Raw genomic sequence first — 15,058 nt, 5'->3', positions numbered from 1 at the left:
CACAGCCTCCGTCAGCTGCTCAGGCGTCGGCGTGGTGCTTTCAGCATCTTGTGACCCTGAATCGAAGTCTGAGGGCACACCCACCGACGTGACCATCTCTGCGCTGGTGAAATGTGCAGGAGAGTCATGTGATGGTGCATCCTCTGACTGCTGTTCCTCCTCAGAGGTTGATGGCTAACCCCTTCAGCTGGAGCCTCTTGCGGACGATGACCCGCATGAGAGAACACAAACGTGTGTGGGTTGGGGGGGGGAATTCTTGTCATGATAATCATGCGTGAGGTGGATCTCCAGAAGTGTGGTGGATGTCAAACGAAGGCAATCCTTACTCCCTGTACGAAGACTCCATTTTCACCATCTGCTATTGATCTGCCGCCCTCGGACCCCGCTAGCTCTAGTGTCTCCTCCTCTGCTAGTCTGCCAGGTTGCCTGGTATTATGGGCCCGTTTGTCCTGCAAATGGAAAGAGCAACATAGTAACTCTTCGCAGGAAGAGCAACAGAACAGTTTTGCTAGTGGCAGCCCCTCATCCCCTGCTGGGGTTTCAAATGGCTTCTCCCTACATCCATTCTGAGGGCAGATCATGGAGGTGAGCTGTGAAACAAGGTGGCCTGTCACCAAGAAGCAGCTATAACAAGGCCAGGATGTGGTGATCCCTAACCCCCTTGCCATTGCCTTTGTAGAGACTCTCTCCCCATGTCACGTTGCTTCCACATGGCCACATGCAAGCCCCAAAGAGGAGAGAGGTACGGAGCACTCACCTTGGTAGAACAAAGAAGATCATTGACTCTGTTCAGACACTGGACCCAGTTGTGTGAGGTGACATCCCCATCACCCACTCCTCCCAGCTGTTTACCTCCTCTGCGATCTCCATCCAGGTTTGCTTGGTCAGGCAGGTAGACCTCTTCTTGCCATCCCTTGGAAAGAAAACCACCCGTCTTTCTTTTACAGCCTGGGGAGAATTTCCAGGGAGGCATTGATAAACCGTGCCTCAACCATAGTGCCCAGTCACTCCCGCTGTGTATCAATGGTTATATGTCCTTCTGTAGGGCTGCAGGAGTGGGGGGGGGGGGCGGTGGGGGGTGTCCTGGAGTTTCAACGGTTGTTTACCAGGTCCACCAGCAACCCTGAATAACATCAATTCAATGAAAGTCCGCATTATAAGGGGGGCTGGCAGCATTTTAAATATGGCGCCAGTACCTGTATTGTTGACATCTGAAGCCACATTCAATGCCTTGGAGCCTGCCCCGTCACATGATCGGACAGGCCCTGTACCTCCATTATGTAAAGTGGCTGTTGGCCGTATGATCGCGGTTGGCCAGCCTTACGCGTTACAGGCATTGACGGCACCTACTTTCGGGTTTGCTACCAGGACCTGTGCAGGGTCACTGAATTCAGCCCAGTGGATGCGCTTGTTCTGATTTTCCAAAATTCTCTAGATTCTAGAATAAATCCAGTGGATTGGTAGTTAGCAAATGTAACACCACTATTCAAGAAAGGAAGGAGAGAGAAAACAATGGACCACAGGCCAGTTAGCCTGAGATCAGTCATGGAGAAAATGCTGGAATTTTTTATTTAGGAAGTCTTAACAATGCACTTAGAAAATCTTAGTGTGATCAAACAAAAGGGAAATCGTGTTTGACAAATTTATTAGTTTTTTGAGGATGTACCTGGTAGTGTAAATCATCAAGGCAAGCAAGTATACTTGGATTTCCAAAAGGCATTTGATAAGGTGCCACACAAATGATTAATACCAAAGATAAGGGCTCATGGATTTGTGGGTAAGGCTGTAAATAGAGGACTGCTGTAAGGATCAGTGCTAGGACCTCGGCTATTTATGATCTACAATAATGACTTAGACAAAGAGACATATAGTAATATATTCAAGTTTACTGATGATACAAAGCTAGGTGGGAATGAAGGTGTGAGGAAGACACAAAGAAGCTGCAGAGATATAAACGGTTTAAGTGAGTGGGCAACAAGGTGGCAGACGAAGTATAATGTGGGGCAGTGTGAGGTTATTCACTTTGGTAGTAAGAATAGAAAGGCAGAATATTTTTAAAAGGCATGAAATTTCTAACTGTTGATGTTCCAAGAGACTTGGGTGTACTCATACAAAGAATATAGAATGTTAGCATGCAGGTACAGCAAGCAATAGGGAAGGCAAATGGCATGTTGGCTTTTATTTAGAGATACAGCACTGAAACAGGCCCTTCGGCCCACTGAGTCTGTGCCGACCATCAACCACCCATTTTATACGAATCCTACATTAATCCCATATTCTCCATCACATCCCCACACTACCTACCTATACTAGGGGCAATTTATAATGGCCAATTTACCTATCAACCTGCAAGTCTTTGGCTGTGGGAGGAAACCAGAGCACCCGGCAAAAACCCACACGGTCACAGGGAGAACTTGCAAACTCCGCCATTCGGCCCTCCAAGCCTGCGCCGATCATGATGCCTGCCTAAACTAAAACCTTCTGCACTTCTGGGGTCCGTATCCCTCTATTCCCATCCTATTCATGTATTTGTCAAGATGCCTCTTAAACGTCGCTATCATACCTGCTTCCACCACCTCCCCCGGCAGCAAGTTCCAGGCACTCACCACCCTCTGTGTAAAGAACTTGCCTCGCACATCCCCTCTAAACTTTGCCCCTCGCACCTTAAACCTATGTCCCCTAGTAACTGACTCTTCTACCCTGGGAAAAAGCTTCTGACTATCCACTCTGTCCATGCCACTCATAACTTTGTAAACCTCTATCAGGTCACCCCTCCGTCGTTCCAGTGAAAACAATCCGATTTTATGCAACCTCTCCTCATAGCTAATACCCTCCAGACCAGGCAACATCCTGGTAAACCTCTTCTCTAACCTCTTCAAAGCCTCCACATCCTTCTGGTAGTGTGGCGGCCAGAATTGTATGCAATATTCCAAGTGTGGCCTAACTAAGGTTCTGTACAGAACGGGATAGGCCAGCATTTATTGCCTCTCCCTAATTGCCCTTGAACTGAGTGGCTCACTAGGCCATTTCAGAGGGCATTTAAGAGTCAGTTCTCCTGCAGTCAGTTAGCTGAAGCAACAAGTCTCTATTAAAGCTCTGCATTCAAACCTTTATGTCTGCCCTTCAGCTTCATTTGTATTCAGCTAATAAGAGAATGTACAATATGGTGACAGCAGTAGTGTGTCGACAGCGTTGTTCAGCAGCTGAAAACAATCATTCAAGCCAGAAGCCCTACCTGAAACACTGCAACTAGGTAACAGCTCTCACATCGGGAGAGCAACCGTGTGAGTAGAGATTGAAGGCGATTTAGGCACACTCCTGGATTCACACTGAGCTGGTAAGAAAATTATTGATAGTTTCAACCACAGAGATCAGTGCAGTGTTGTGTTTAAGCATGGATCCCTTCCCACTGTCGCCGCACTCGTGCGCCATTAACCGACCCCACTGCCAGGGCCCCTCCCGCCTGCAAACCCACAAGCCCGAGCAGGAGCCGCACTCCTCGGCATGGCTCCTGCTCAGCTCTGCAGACACCACGGCATGCTGCCACTTTTAAAGCAAGGTTTGTTCCGCAGGGGGAGAAAAGAATAGAAGGCAATGGCAGCCAGACTTCCAGAGATGGACTGGAAAACACCTGCTGTCCCAAGCAAGTTCAAACTGTTTAAGCAAAGGATTGAACTATGCTTCCTAAACCACAAAGTTGTGGATGCACAGAAGCAGGCGGTAAAAATCAGGATCGCCATAGGAAACGAAGGTCTGTACAAGATCAATACCTCTGGTTTATCTGATGCTAACCAGAACAATCCATCAAAGTTATGGGCAACATTAGAAAGTCAGTTTAGGATTAAAGTTAATTTCAGAGTACACCGCCTGGAACTCATGCATATAGACAAAAAGCCAACGAAACCTTGGATGACTTTGTTAACCGATGCAGAGAGAAAGCAAGAGAATGCAACTTCTCTGATGCTGATCGAATTATGGAGTTGGTGATCGTCTCCACTTCTATTGAGGCATCCAGAACGACCTCTTGGAAAAGCTGAAGGGACACAGCGTGGAGATTATGCTACAGGATGGACGCAGATACAAGGCAGTTATAACAGGGAGACAGTGTTTGTGAGCTTTAGGGTCTGAAACACCTGTCAGTACAATATCCAAGGCACCCAGGCAGGCTCTCCCACCAACCGCGTAGATTCCAGGCATACATAGAAACTTGCAAGGCATGCGGGCTTAGAGGGCACAGGGCCAAACTTTGCAGAAGGTCCAGCAGCAGGAACACAGGGCGAAGCCAGAGCGGGCAGAGCTCAAACCGCAGATGTACGCCACCCAGAGGTGAAGGGAGGTGAGACACTTCCACGTATCACATCGACCCATCCACGAAATGAGGGAAAACTTGACCAAAATGGATTAGGTGGATCAAAGTGAAGACACTATAGGTAAACAGCTGTTTCACATGATCACTCTAGTGGAACAGGTCCATTCTGTTAGCAAAACGGAAGCTTTTGCAACACTCCAGATTGTCTGCCACAATAAGGCTGGACAGCGTTGACACTGGTGTGAGTGCCAACACACTACCTTTCCGTATTCTCAAGGACATGTACCACAAGGAATGGAAGTTTGTGGTCCAACTCACAAGCATGAACCTTACAGCATACAATGGCTCGACAATATTTTTTTCATTTTGGAGATACAGCACTGAAACAGCCCTTCAGCCCACCGAGTCTGTGCCGACCATCAACCACCCATTTATACTCATCCTACATTAATCCCATGTTCCTACCACATCCCCACCTTCCCTTAATTCCCCTACCTATACTAGGGGCAATTTACAACAGCCAATTTATCTACCATCCTGGAAGTCTTTGGCTGTGGGAGGAAACCAGAGCACCTGGCAAAAACCCACACAGTAATAGGGAGAACTTGCAAACTCCGCACAGGCAGTACCCAGAATTGAACCCGGGAACGCTGGAGCTGTGAGGCTGCGGTGCTAACCACTGCACCACTGTGTCGCCCTAAGTGCCTAAGTTCCATAGACTGAAATGAAGGTGCAAAGAGTCAACATGGTCTACGAGATATTCTACATAGTGGATGTGTCAGGACAACCAGTGGCAGAAGACCACAGCAGTCAAAACAGGTTCACACCCATTGGATCGGTACAAGACTCGCCTATTAAATCTGACAGCATGGGAGAAAATCTGATGAACAATGGACAACCAACAAGAATCAGATCGTCAGTCAAATCGAACAACTGAGTATCCTGCATCTCACATTCGCAAAGGTACAAATGGAATGATGCAACCAAGGAAGAGCCTCTCCAATTGCATGACATAGATCATCACCGGGAATAAAGATAGCAACAGATCTGTGCTCTGTTGTTAGAGAAGACTATCTGCTAGTGACTGACTATCACTCCAAATTTCCTATTGTGCAGAAGCTTCGAGATACATTGAGTAGAGCAGTGGCCAACACTATTAGTGCCAACATTAGTCATTTTGGTGCCCCGGTAGAAGTGGTATCCGACAATGGTCCACAATACATAGGAAAACTGTTCCAGGTTGTGTGTGAATGATGGTCCATCAACCACGTCACATCATCACCCCGCTATCCTCGTTCGAATGGAATGGCTGAACGTATAGTCAGGACAGTCAAATCGCTGATCAGAAATGGGGTAAGATATCCATGTTGTGTTATTGTATCTTTGCGCAATACCGTTAGACTCCGGATTGCCAACACCTGTTGAGATTCTGTTTGGTCGACTGGTGAGAACCACATTACCAAGCTATCATCTCACCAAGTTGCCCTTGATCACAGACCAGTTACGTCAGAAATAAGATAAAATGAAAGATGCACATGACATGCATGTGGGTGCAGAATTGCTGCCACTATAAATTGACCAGAAGGTGAGGGTCCTACACCCACAAGAACAGACATGGATCCCAGCAGAGGTGTCCATGGTGTTCAAAGAACAATGTTCATATGAGGTGACAACACCAAATGGTGCGGTTCTACAAAGGAATCAATCTCACCTCTCTGCTAGCCATGCACAAGATGACCAACCAGCATCACCTATGTACACCTGCATATGTTTTGCAGATGAAGAGACAACAAGCAGCACACCGGCAACCAAGGACAATCCTCCCAAACACAATCTTCAGGAGGAGAGGACACACCCACCTGTCATAGTCACTAGGTCTGGCCAAGTCAGCCGACAACCAGTATGGTTCCAAACATGGAAAGAACCTTGAAGAGGAGTGTTCCACATGTTCTTGTTACAGTTGAATGTTTTATGTAACTATTATTATAGTTGTCAAATTTCTTATATCTGATAAGGGTTCCTTATTCACGTACATATTAATGTTATACTATATGGGGTTGTCATTCAAGGGAAGGGGATGTTGTGATAGTGTATTTGTTAGTGTGTTAAATATAATCATTTAAATATATGTTTATGCTCATATGCATGTCATCACAGGAAGTGATGCAATATCACAGGATTCAGTTCTCCTGCACAGTCATTAGCATGTGTAAGCTGAAGCAACAAGTCTCCAGTAGAGCTCTGCATTCAAACCTTTATGCCTGCCCTTCACCCTTGTTGTATTTGTCCAGAAAGAGACAATGCAACAAATGGCACTTCCTTCTGCCACACTTCTGCCAGCAAAGTGGAGCTCAGGATTTTCAGCATCAACATAAGAAATTAATAAAAACTTAAACAAGCCTTTGCCATCTCACTCAGACCTGTGATTCTCAGCCATCCAGCTTGCCTGTCCATCCTGAGTGCTTCCTGCTCTACTAATTTTCCCATCTGACGTAAATGCATACCAGCCAGCTCTCATTCCCCCACCTGCATTAATTGTGTCTCAACTTGACTGCTCCTCCACCTAACTAAAGTCATTCTTTTATTACCTGCCTATTGTCATGCAGGCCTCCAACTGCCAAGCATGAGGCATATTAATTTTGCCACATGGACATTATATTTCAAACTGTTGTTGAAGTGAAGAAAGGATTTGCTTTAAAAAATTGCCAGATCTTGGCTGGAAAGAAATTTGCATATTAGCAGACAGCATTTGGAAGGACAAAGCAGCCATTCCCTGAAACGTTCAACCCACAATGGATCCTTGGCTGGAAAGATATTTGCATATTAACAGACAGTGCTTGGAAAAGACAAAGGACCATTCCCTGACACATTCAACCCACAATGGACTTTTAAACCATATGTTTAAGGTGGGGGAGCTTGCATTTCAGGTTGACTGCTATGATGGCCAAATATACAAACGGACATGGTCAAACCAGCTAGTCACATGACTAACCTGCTGGGCAACCTGAGTTTTTTGAATTTGTACAAACAGTTTGGAAAAAAAATGCAGAATGCTCCTGGACTGAGACGATCTCCCCTGGCTGACTCGCCACAGCCTCTCCTGCCTGCCTCCTCCCATATCTTTCTCACAAGCCTCTGAATCCACTGAAGACACATGAACCCCAAGAGAGAAAAGTCTCCTACAGCGAACAAGGTTTAAGAAGAATACTGGGCCCCAACAAAAAGCAAAATCTACCTACAATCAAGGACTCTACAGTGAGCTCGAAGAACCATAACACAAAAAACCTCCTTAGATATTGCCTCAAACTTTTCCACTTTATTTCTTCTGTTTTCTTTCTGTCTCTATCTGCATGTGTATATCATATATGCACGCTGGTGTGAGCGCATCGTGTATCCGTAGGTGTTAACTGATTTAGAAGTTGAGTTTAAGTTTAATAAAATTTCACCTTTCTTCTTTAAACCTAAGAAAGCCTGCTTGTGCTGGTGTCTTTGCCTTATATTTGGAAAGTGGTGAACAAGGGGAAGCTAAAAACACAGGGTATTTAAAATTAAACCCTGTTATGGTAAGACCAGGTGAAGGCGGAAAGGGAACCCTAGACCTCTTTCTCACCAGGTCGTAATACTATCCAACCACTTTGCAGCCTACCAAGTCATGAGAGAGAAAGAGCAAGAAGTAGAAAAGTGGAGTGACTGAATAAAGTTAAAGAGTACAAGGCAGTGAGAGCTAAAGGAGAAGAGAAGAGAATGAGAACTAAATCAGGACAGTGAATGAAAAAAAGAAAGACTTTATATTGATATATTGCTTTTGATATCCTCAGGATAAACTCGCAAAGCACTTTACAGCCGATGAATTACTTCTAAAGTGTAGGTACAGTTGTTGTGTAGGCTAATGCAGCAGCCAGTTTATGCACAGCAAAACCCACAAATATCAATGATAATGGCTAACATTTTGCTCCAACATAACAGAAAGTTTAATGGCAATCAGGGTTATTAATGTTTGAATCATTCAGCACTTTGAGATAATGAAGAAATAACCTGTGAATTGTGAATCACCACAAGGTGGTGGTCAATTTAACCTGCTCCGCGATTAGCGTCATGGAAATGGTAGCTGCATTTGCACATTAATTGCCAATTAAAATTGCTTTAGAAAGCTCAGGCAGCTACTTTACAGCATAAGTACGTTTTTAATGAGGAAATTTATGTTCCCGTAATGCCAACTGACCTCTTCGTCCCAAAAAGGGGACAGATAAACTGCGATATTGTATTCCTGCAGTTTGGAAGTAAAGATTTTTAAATTTTAAGTTTCGTTTCTTACTTTTCCTTTATGCATCTTTTATCTCTTTCTCTTAATCCAATCTTTCTTTCCCTCTCCCAATTTTTCTTTCTGTACCTGATTTGATTCTAATTCATTCTATTTCCTTCTCTGTTATTCCTGTTTCTTTCCAAATCCTTAAATATAATCGGATAAGGCTGTTGGGTCCATTGTTCATTCAGGTGACTTGATGACCTTTCCATGTCATTATCAACTTACACTTTCAGCAACTTAACAGGGCAGAACATTTCCACGCCATCATTAAAACCACCTATTCCGACCTCCACAATATTGCCTGACTGCACTCCTACTTCAGCTCTTCTGCAGCTAAAACCCTCATCCATGCCTTTGTTACCTCTAGACATGACTATTCTAGTGCACACCTGGTCAGTCTCTCATTTTCTACCCTCCGTAAACTTGAGGCCATCTGCTGCCCATGTCTGAATTTACACCAAGTTCTTTTTATCCATCACCCACGTGCTCATTAAACTACATTGGCTATTGGCTAAACAATGCCTTGATTTGAAAATTTACATTCTTGTTTTCAAATCTTTCCATGGTCACACCCCTCTCTTATCTCTGTAGTCTCCTCCAGCCCTACAATCCACTGAGATATCTACGTTCCTTGATTTTTGGCCTCATGACCATCCCCCAATTTTAATTGCTTTAACATTTGCATTTGTGTCCAGCTGGCAAGGCACTGAACTCTGAAATCTGTCTATAAGCACTTAAGTCTCTCTCTGTTTCTCTCTCTCTCTCTTCCCTCCTTTAAGAAACTCCTTAAAACCATCTCTTTGACCAAGCTTTTGGCCATCTGCCTTAATATCTTCTTATGCGCATGGGTGTCAAATTTTGTTTGATTACCACCTGTGCAGCACCTTGGGAACATTTTACTGTGTTAAAGATGCTATATAAATACAAATTGTGGTGAAGGGTGAATGAAAAAGTCTAATTAATAGGACACTTTAGGAGATGCCCCACTCCAGTAAATTCTTGCGTAAAGTATTTTCGTGTTGTTGGTTGAGAACTAAATATTGACCAGGGAGAATTATTTTGTTCTTTCTGAATAATGTCATGCAAACTTTTGATTTTCACCAGAGTAGGCAGATGGGGCCTCAATTCAAAGACTGGAATAAACAGGTTAGAATTGCCTTGAGAATCATGTTGTGGCACTTCACATTCTGTTTACGCTCACACTTTGGCCATGGCCACCTTTGGTAAGGTCCTGTGAAGGACAGCCGGAGCACCTGACTGTTGCAGGTGAGAGGCCACTTATAACATGAAAATTAGGGTCCGAAGATGTATCTCAGACCCCAATTACAGTTCTGAGGTACAAATGGATGGAAAGTGTGCCATCACTGTCCTGTTCATTTGTACTAATGTTTAACAACCTAAAAGCAAGGATGTTTAAAAAAACAGAGAGGGCGTGAGATTCATTCGCCCTGATTTTTGGGCATGGGAAGCCATGATTCATAGCATGCCCATGCCCATTCAGTTGCAGGTGGGTAAGACACATAATTCATCGATACACGTCATGTGAATGACCTCAGTGCCAGTTCCTGCACCTCCAGCGCTGGTCTCTCCTTCTCAAAGTTGCCAACGGGCCCTGCACACAGCATGAGATCCAGGCAGCATTGTTTGCAGACCATCTGGTACAAGTAAACCTTAAAGGCAGGCTGTCTCTTAAAGGGAAACCGCAGAAAAAGATTGCTGCAATGTAAATTCTTGCGAAGTGAACACCAAGGCAGACAGAAAGATCCAAGGTGACGGATGCAGTGATGGAGGCATTAGTGGTGCAGGTAGAGAGGAGGAGAGACACCATGGTGCTGCGAGGGGCCAGGAAACCCTGAAGGACCACCCTCAGAAGAGAGCAAGAGCAGGTGGCCAGGAAGGTCAACTCTCAGAATCTGAACCCAAGGACCTGGCAGCAGTGCCACAAGAGGTCTAATAACCACACTTGGGTTTAGTTTAGTTTAGTTTAGAGATACAGCACTGAAACAGGCCCTTCGGCCCTCCGAGTCAGTGCCAACCATCAACCACCCATTTATACTAATCCTACACGAATCCCATATTCCTACCACATCCCCACCTGTCCCTATATTTCCCTACCACCTACCTATACTAGGGGCAATTTATAATGGCCAATTAACCTATCAACCAGCAAGTCTTTGGCACGTGGGAGGAAACCGGAGCACCCGGAGGAAACCCACGCAGACACAGGGAGAACTTGCAAACTCCACACAGGCAGTACCCAGAATTGAACCCGGGTCGCTGGAGCTGTGAGGCTGCGGTGCTAACCACTGATCCACTGGGTGGTCAATGTCAATGAACAGATCTTCACATGACATCTTCTACCACCACAACACCAACCTGTCATGCTGCACAATGCACAACACCCCCATCAATCACCCAGCAGCACTCCCTGGCACTCAGGACACATGCACCAAGGACACCAAGGAGAAGGACTTGGTGGATGATGAGCCTAGGGAAGGGAGTGTAGATAGTCTCAGTCATCTCATTATCAAAAAGGAGGAGGTGTTGGGTGTCTTGCAAAGCATTAAGGTAAATAAGTCCCCAGGGTCTGATGGGATCTACCCCAGAATACTGAGGGAGGCAAGGGAAGAAATTGCTCGGGTCTTGACAGAAATCTTTGCATCCTCATTGGCTACAGGTCAGGTCCCAGAGGACTGGAGAATAGCCAATGTTGTTCCTTTGTTTAAGAAGGGTAGCAAGGATAATCCAGGAAATTATAGGCCGGTGAGCCTTATGTCAGTGGTAGGGAAATTATTAGAGAGGATTCTTCGGGACAGGATTTCCTCCCATTTGGAAACAAATGGACTTATTAGCGAGAGGCAGCATGGTTTTGTGAAGGGGCGGTTGTGTCTCACTAATTTGATTGAGTTCTTTGAGGAAGTGACAAAGATGATTGATGAAGGAAGGGCAGTGGATGTTATCTATATGGACTTCAGTAAAGCCTTTGACAAGGTCCCTCATGGCAGACTAATACAAAAGGTGAAGTCACATGGGATCAGAGGGGAGCTGGCAAGATGGATACAGAACTGGCTCGGTCATAGAAGACAGAGGGTAGCAGTGGAAGGGTGCTTTTCTGAATGGAGGGATGTGACTAGTGGTGTTCTGCAGGGATCAGTGCTGGGACCTTTGCTGTTTGTAGTATATATAAATGATTTGGAGGAAAATGTAGCTGGTCTGATTAGTAAGTTTGCGGATGACACAAAGGTTGGTGGAGTTGCGGACAGTGATGAGGATTGTCAGAGGATACAGCAGGATATAGATCGGTTGGAGACTTGGGCGGAGAAATGGCAGATGGAGTTTAATTCGGACAAATGTGAGGTAATGAATTTTGGAAGGCCTAATGCAGGTGGGAAGTATACAGTAAATGGCAGAACCCTTAGGAGTATTGACAGGCAGAGAGATCTGGGCGTACAGGTCCACAGGTCACTGCAAGTGGCAACGCAGGTGGATAAGGTAGTCAAGAAGGCATACGGCATGCTTGCCTTCATTGGTCGGGTCATAGAGTATAAAAATTGGCAAGTCATACTGCAGAACTTTAGTTGGGCCACACTTAGAATATTGCGTGCAATTCTGGTTGCCACACTACCAGAAGGACGTGGAGGCTTTGGAAAGGGTACAGAAGAGGTTTACCAGGATGTTGCCTGGTCTGGAGGGCATTAGCTATGAGGAGAGGTTGGATAAACTCGGATTGTTTTCACTGGAACGATGGAGGTGGAGGGGCGACATGATAGAGGTTTACAAAGTTATAAACGGCATGGATAGAGTGGATAGTCAGAAGCTTTTTCCCAGGGTGGAAGAGTCAGTTACTAGGGGACATAGGTTTTAGGTGAGAGGGGCAAAGTTTAGAGGGGATGTGCGAGGCAGGTTCTTTACACAGAGGGTGGTGAGTGCCTGGAACTTGTTGCCGGGAGAGGTGGTGGAAGCAGGTACCATAGAGACGATTAAGAGGCATCTTGACAAATACATGAATAGGATGGGAATAGAGGGATACGGACCCGGGAAGTGCAGACGGTTTTAGTTTAGGCAGGCATCAAGATCGGCGCAGGCTTGGAGGGACGAATGGCCTGTTCCTGTGTTGTACTGTTCTTTGTTCTTTGTAATGCAGTGCTGCTGATGCAGGTGCAGCTGTATTCCAGCAAGAGTCAGTGATTCAGGAGAAGTGGCAGGAATTTTGAGCAAAAGGGTGAATATTGTGGTGAAATTAGGAGAAGTAGCTACAGCAAGCAAGAGTTTACTATCCCGAAGAAGGGTCACTGACCCGAAACGTTAACTCTGCTTCTCTTTCCACAGATGCTGCCAGACCTGCTGAGTGATTCCAGCATTTCTTGTTTTTGTTTAAGAGTTTACTATCACCTGTTTACAAGCTACCATCTGATATTATAATGAAAATCAATGAGAATTATATCAATGTCAATGTGTTAATTCAAATAGCAATTATTAATTAAATGAATGCCCAAGGAATGTTTGGAAAAATACATTTTTTTGACATTTACCTCAATATCTGTGAGATCAAAAGAACAGAAACAGAACACAGTTAACCTGAACTCATTTTATTTAAACAAATGCAGCAGATGCTGAAAATCTGCAAACACTCAGGTCAAACAGCTGCTGTGGAGGGAAAATTATGTTTCAGGTGTGCACCTTTCATCAAAACATTTTTATATATATTGAACACAGTGGCGCGGTGGTTAGCACTGCAGCCTCATAGCTCCAGTGACCCAGGTTCAATTCTGGGTATTGCCTGTGCGGAGTTTGCAAGTTCTCTCTGTGACCGTGTAGGTTTTCGCCAGGTGCTCCAGTTTCCTCCCACAACCAAAGACTTGCAGGTTGATAGGTTGATTGGCCATTATAAATTGCCCCTAGTATAGGTAGGTGGTAGGGGAATTGAGGAAAGGTGGAGATGGGGTAGGAATATGGGATTAATGTAGGATTAGTATAAATGGGTGGTTGATAGTCAGCACAGACTTGGTGGGCTGAAGGGCCTGTTTCAGTACTGTATCTCTAAATAAATAAATAAATAAAAAACATTGAAGCCCAGACTTTCTGAGTTATACCTTGTGATTTTCAGACATTTCTGGGTAGGGCAGGGATCCACGCCTACATTTGTAGGTTCATTTTTAAACTTGATTTTTGACTTCTGTGTTTCACATTCTTCTCATAGGTGAATCTTTGCTCATTGTTCCCTCAAATGTGTTTCAAATTGCTCTGATTTCCAGGTCATGTATCACCATGTCATGGAACTAAAGAAGAGTTTTGGAGTGTTTCAGCAGCTGCTTCTATCCCATGCCTCCAATGGACCATCTGATAAGGCAACAGAGTAGTACCAATACCAACCCTTATTTTACGCATTAAATGGCAAACAGGTGTATTAAAATAGCAAATGAACAAGCAATAATGGTGGAAATATAATCGTCCAGAAATCTCACTCTTTCATGGGATTGAATTCAGGTGGAGGGTTTGGAAACTAGGGCAGAGACCAGCACTATTGGGTTTCTGCTGTTTGCTAGCTGTCATGATAATTTCTGGCACAGGAGAGTTGGGAACTTCTTCCATCCCCTAACCACAGCCCAACTTCAGAGCTTGGGGTGTCTCAGCAGTGGTTTCTGCAGCAAGTACTTTAAACTCAACCTTGGAAATCTTATTTCTTAACCAATTTCCAGCATTTTCTGATGACAAGCCATCTATCTTTGTAACTTATGGTGTGACGCTCCTTCCAACCCTTCCCTTAGACCATGAGCTTGGTGCCAGGTTTGAGGTCATTGTCGTCAAACACTCTTTTCCTCAGGGCCGCAGTGTTACCTGCCCTCCTGTATGCGTCGGAAATGTGGACACTGTACAGCAAACATCTCAAAGCCCTGGAGAGATATCACCAGTGGTGCCTCCACGAGTTCCTGCAAATTCAGTGGCAGGACAGGCACTCCAATATCAGTGTCCTCTCTCAGGCCAACATCCCCAGTATCGAGACACTGGTCATGGCTAGTCAGTTATGCTGGGTGAGTCACATCATCCGCATGCCTGACATAAGGCTCCCAAAACAAGCTTTCTACTCTGAACTCCGTCACAGCAAGAGGTTACCAGGAGAGCAGAGGAAATGCTACAAGAATGTCCTTGAAGCCTCCCTGAATAAATGTAACATCTCCACTGATTCACGGGAATCTCTTGCCCAAAACCGCCCAAAATGGAGAAGAAGCATCCATGAAGGTGCCAGACAGTTTGAACAACATCGACATGCCCAGGCAGCGACCAAGTGCTAAAAGCGGAAGGAACATTTGGAATTTTGATCATCCCATCCACTCGCCTCACCAAACTCCACCTGTGGCAGAGTGTGCAGATCCAGAATTGGACCAGTCAGGAGCAACAACCCTGGAGTGAAAGTCATCCTCATTCCTGAGGGACTGCCTAAG

This window comes from Heterodontus francisci, chromosome 1, assembly GCF_036365525.1.
Source record: "Heterodontus francisci isolate sHetFra1 chromosome 1, sHetFra1.hap1, whole genome shotgun sequence".
NCBI classification, from domain to species: Eukaryota; Metazoa; Chordata; class Chondrichthyes; order Heterodontiformes; family Heterodontidae; genus Heterodontus; species Heterodontus francisci.
Note: the sequence above shows the minus strand (reverse complement) of the source record.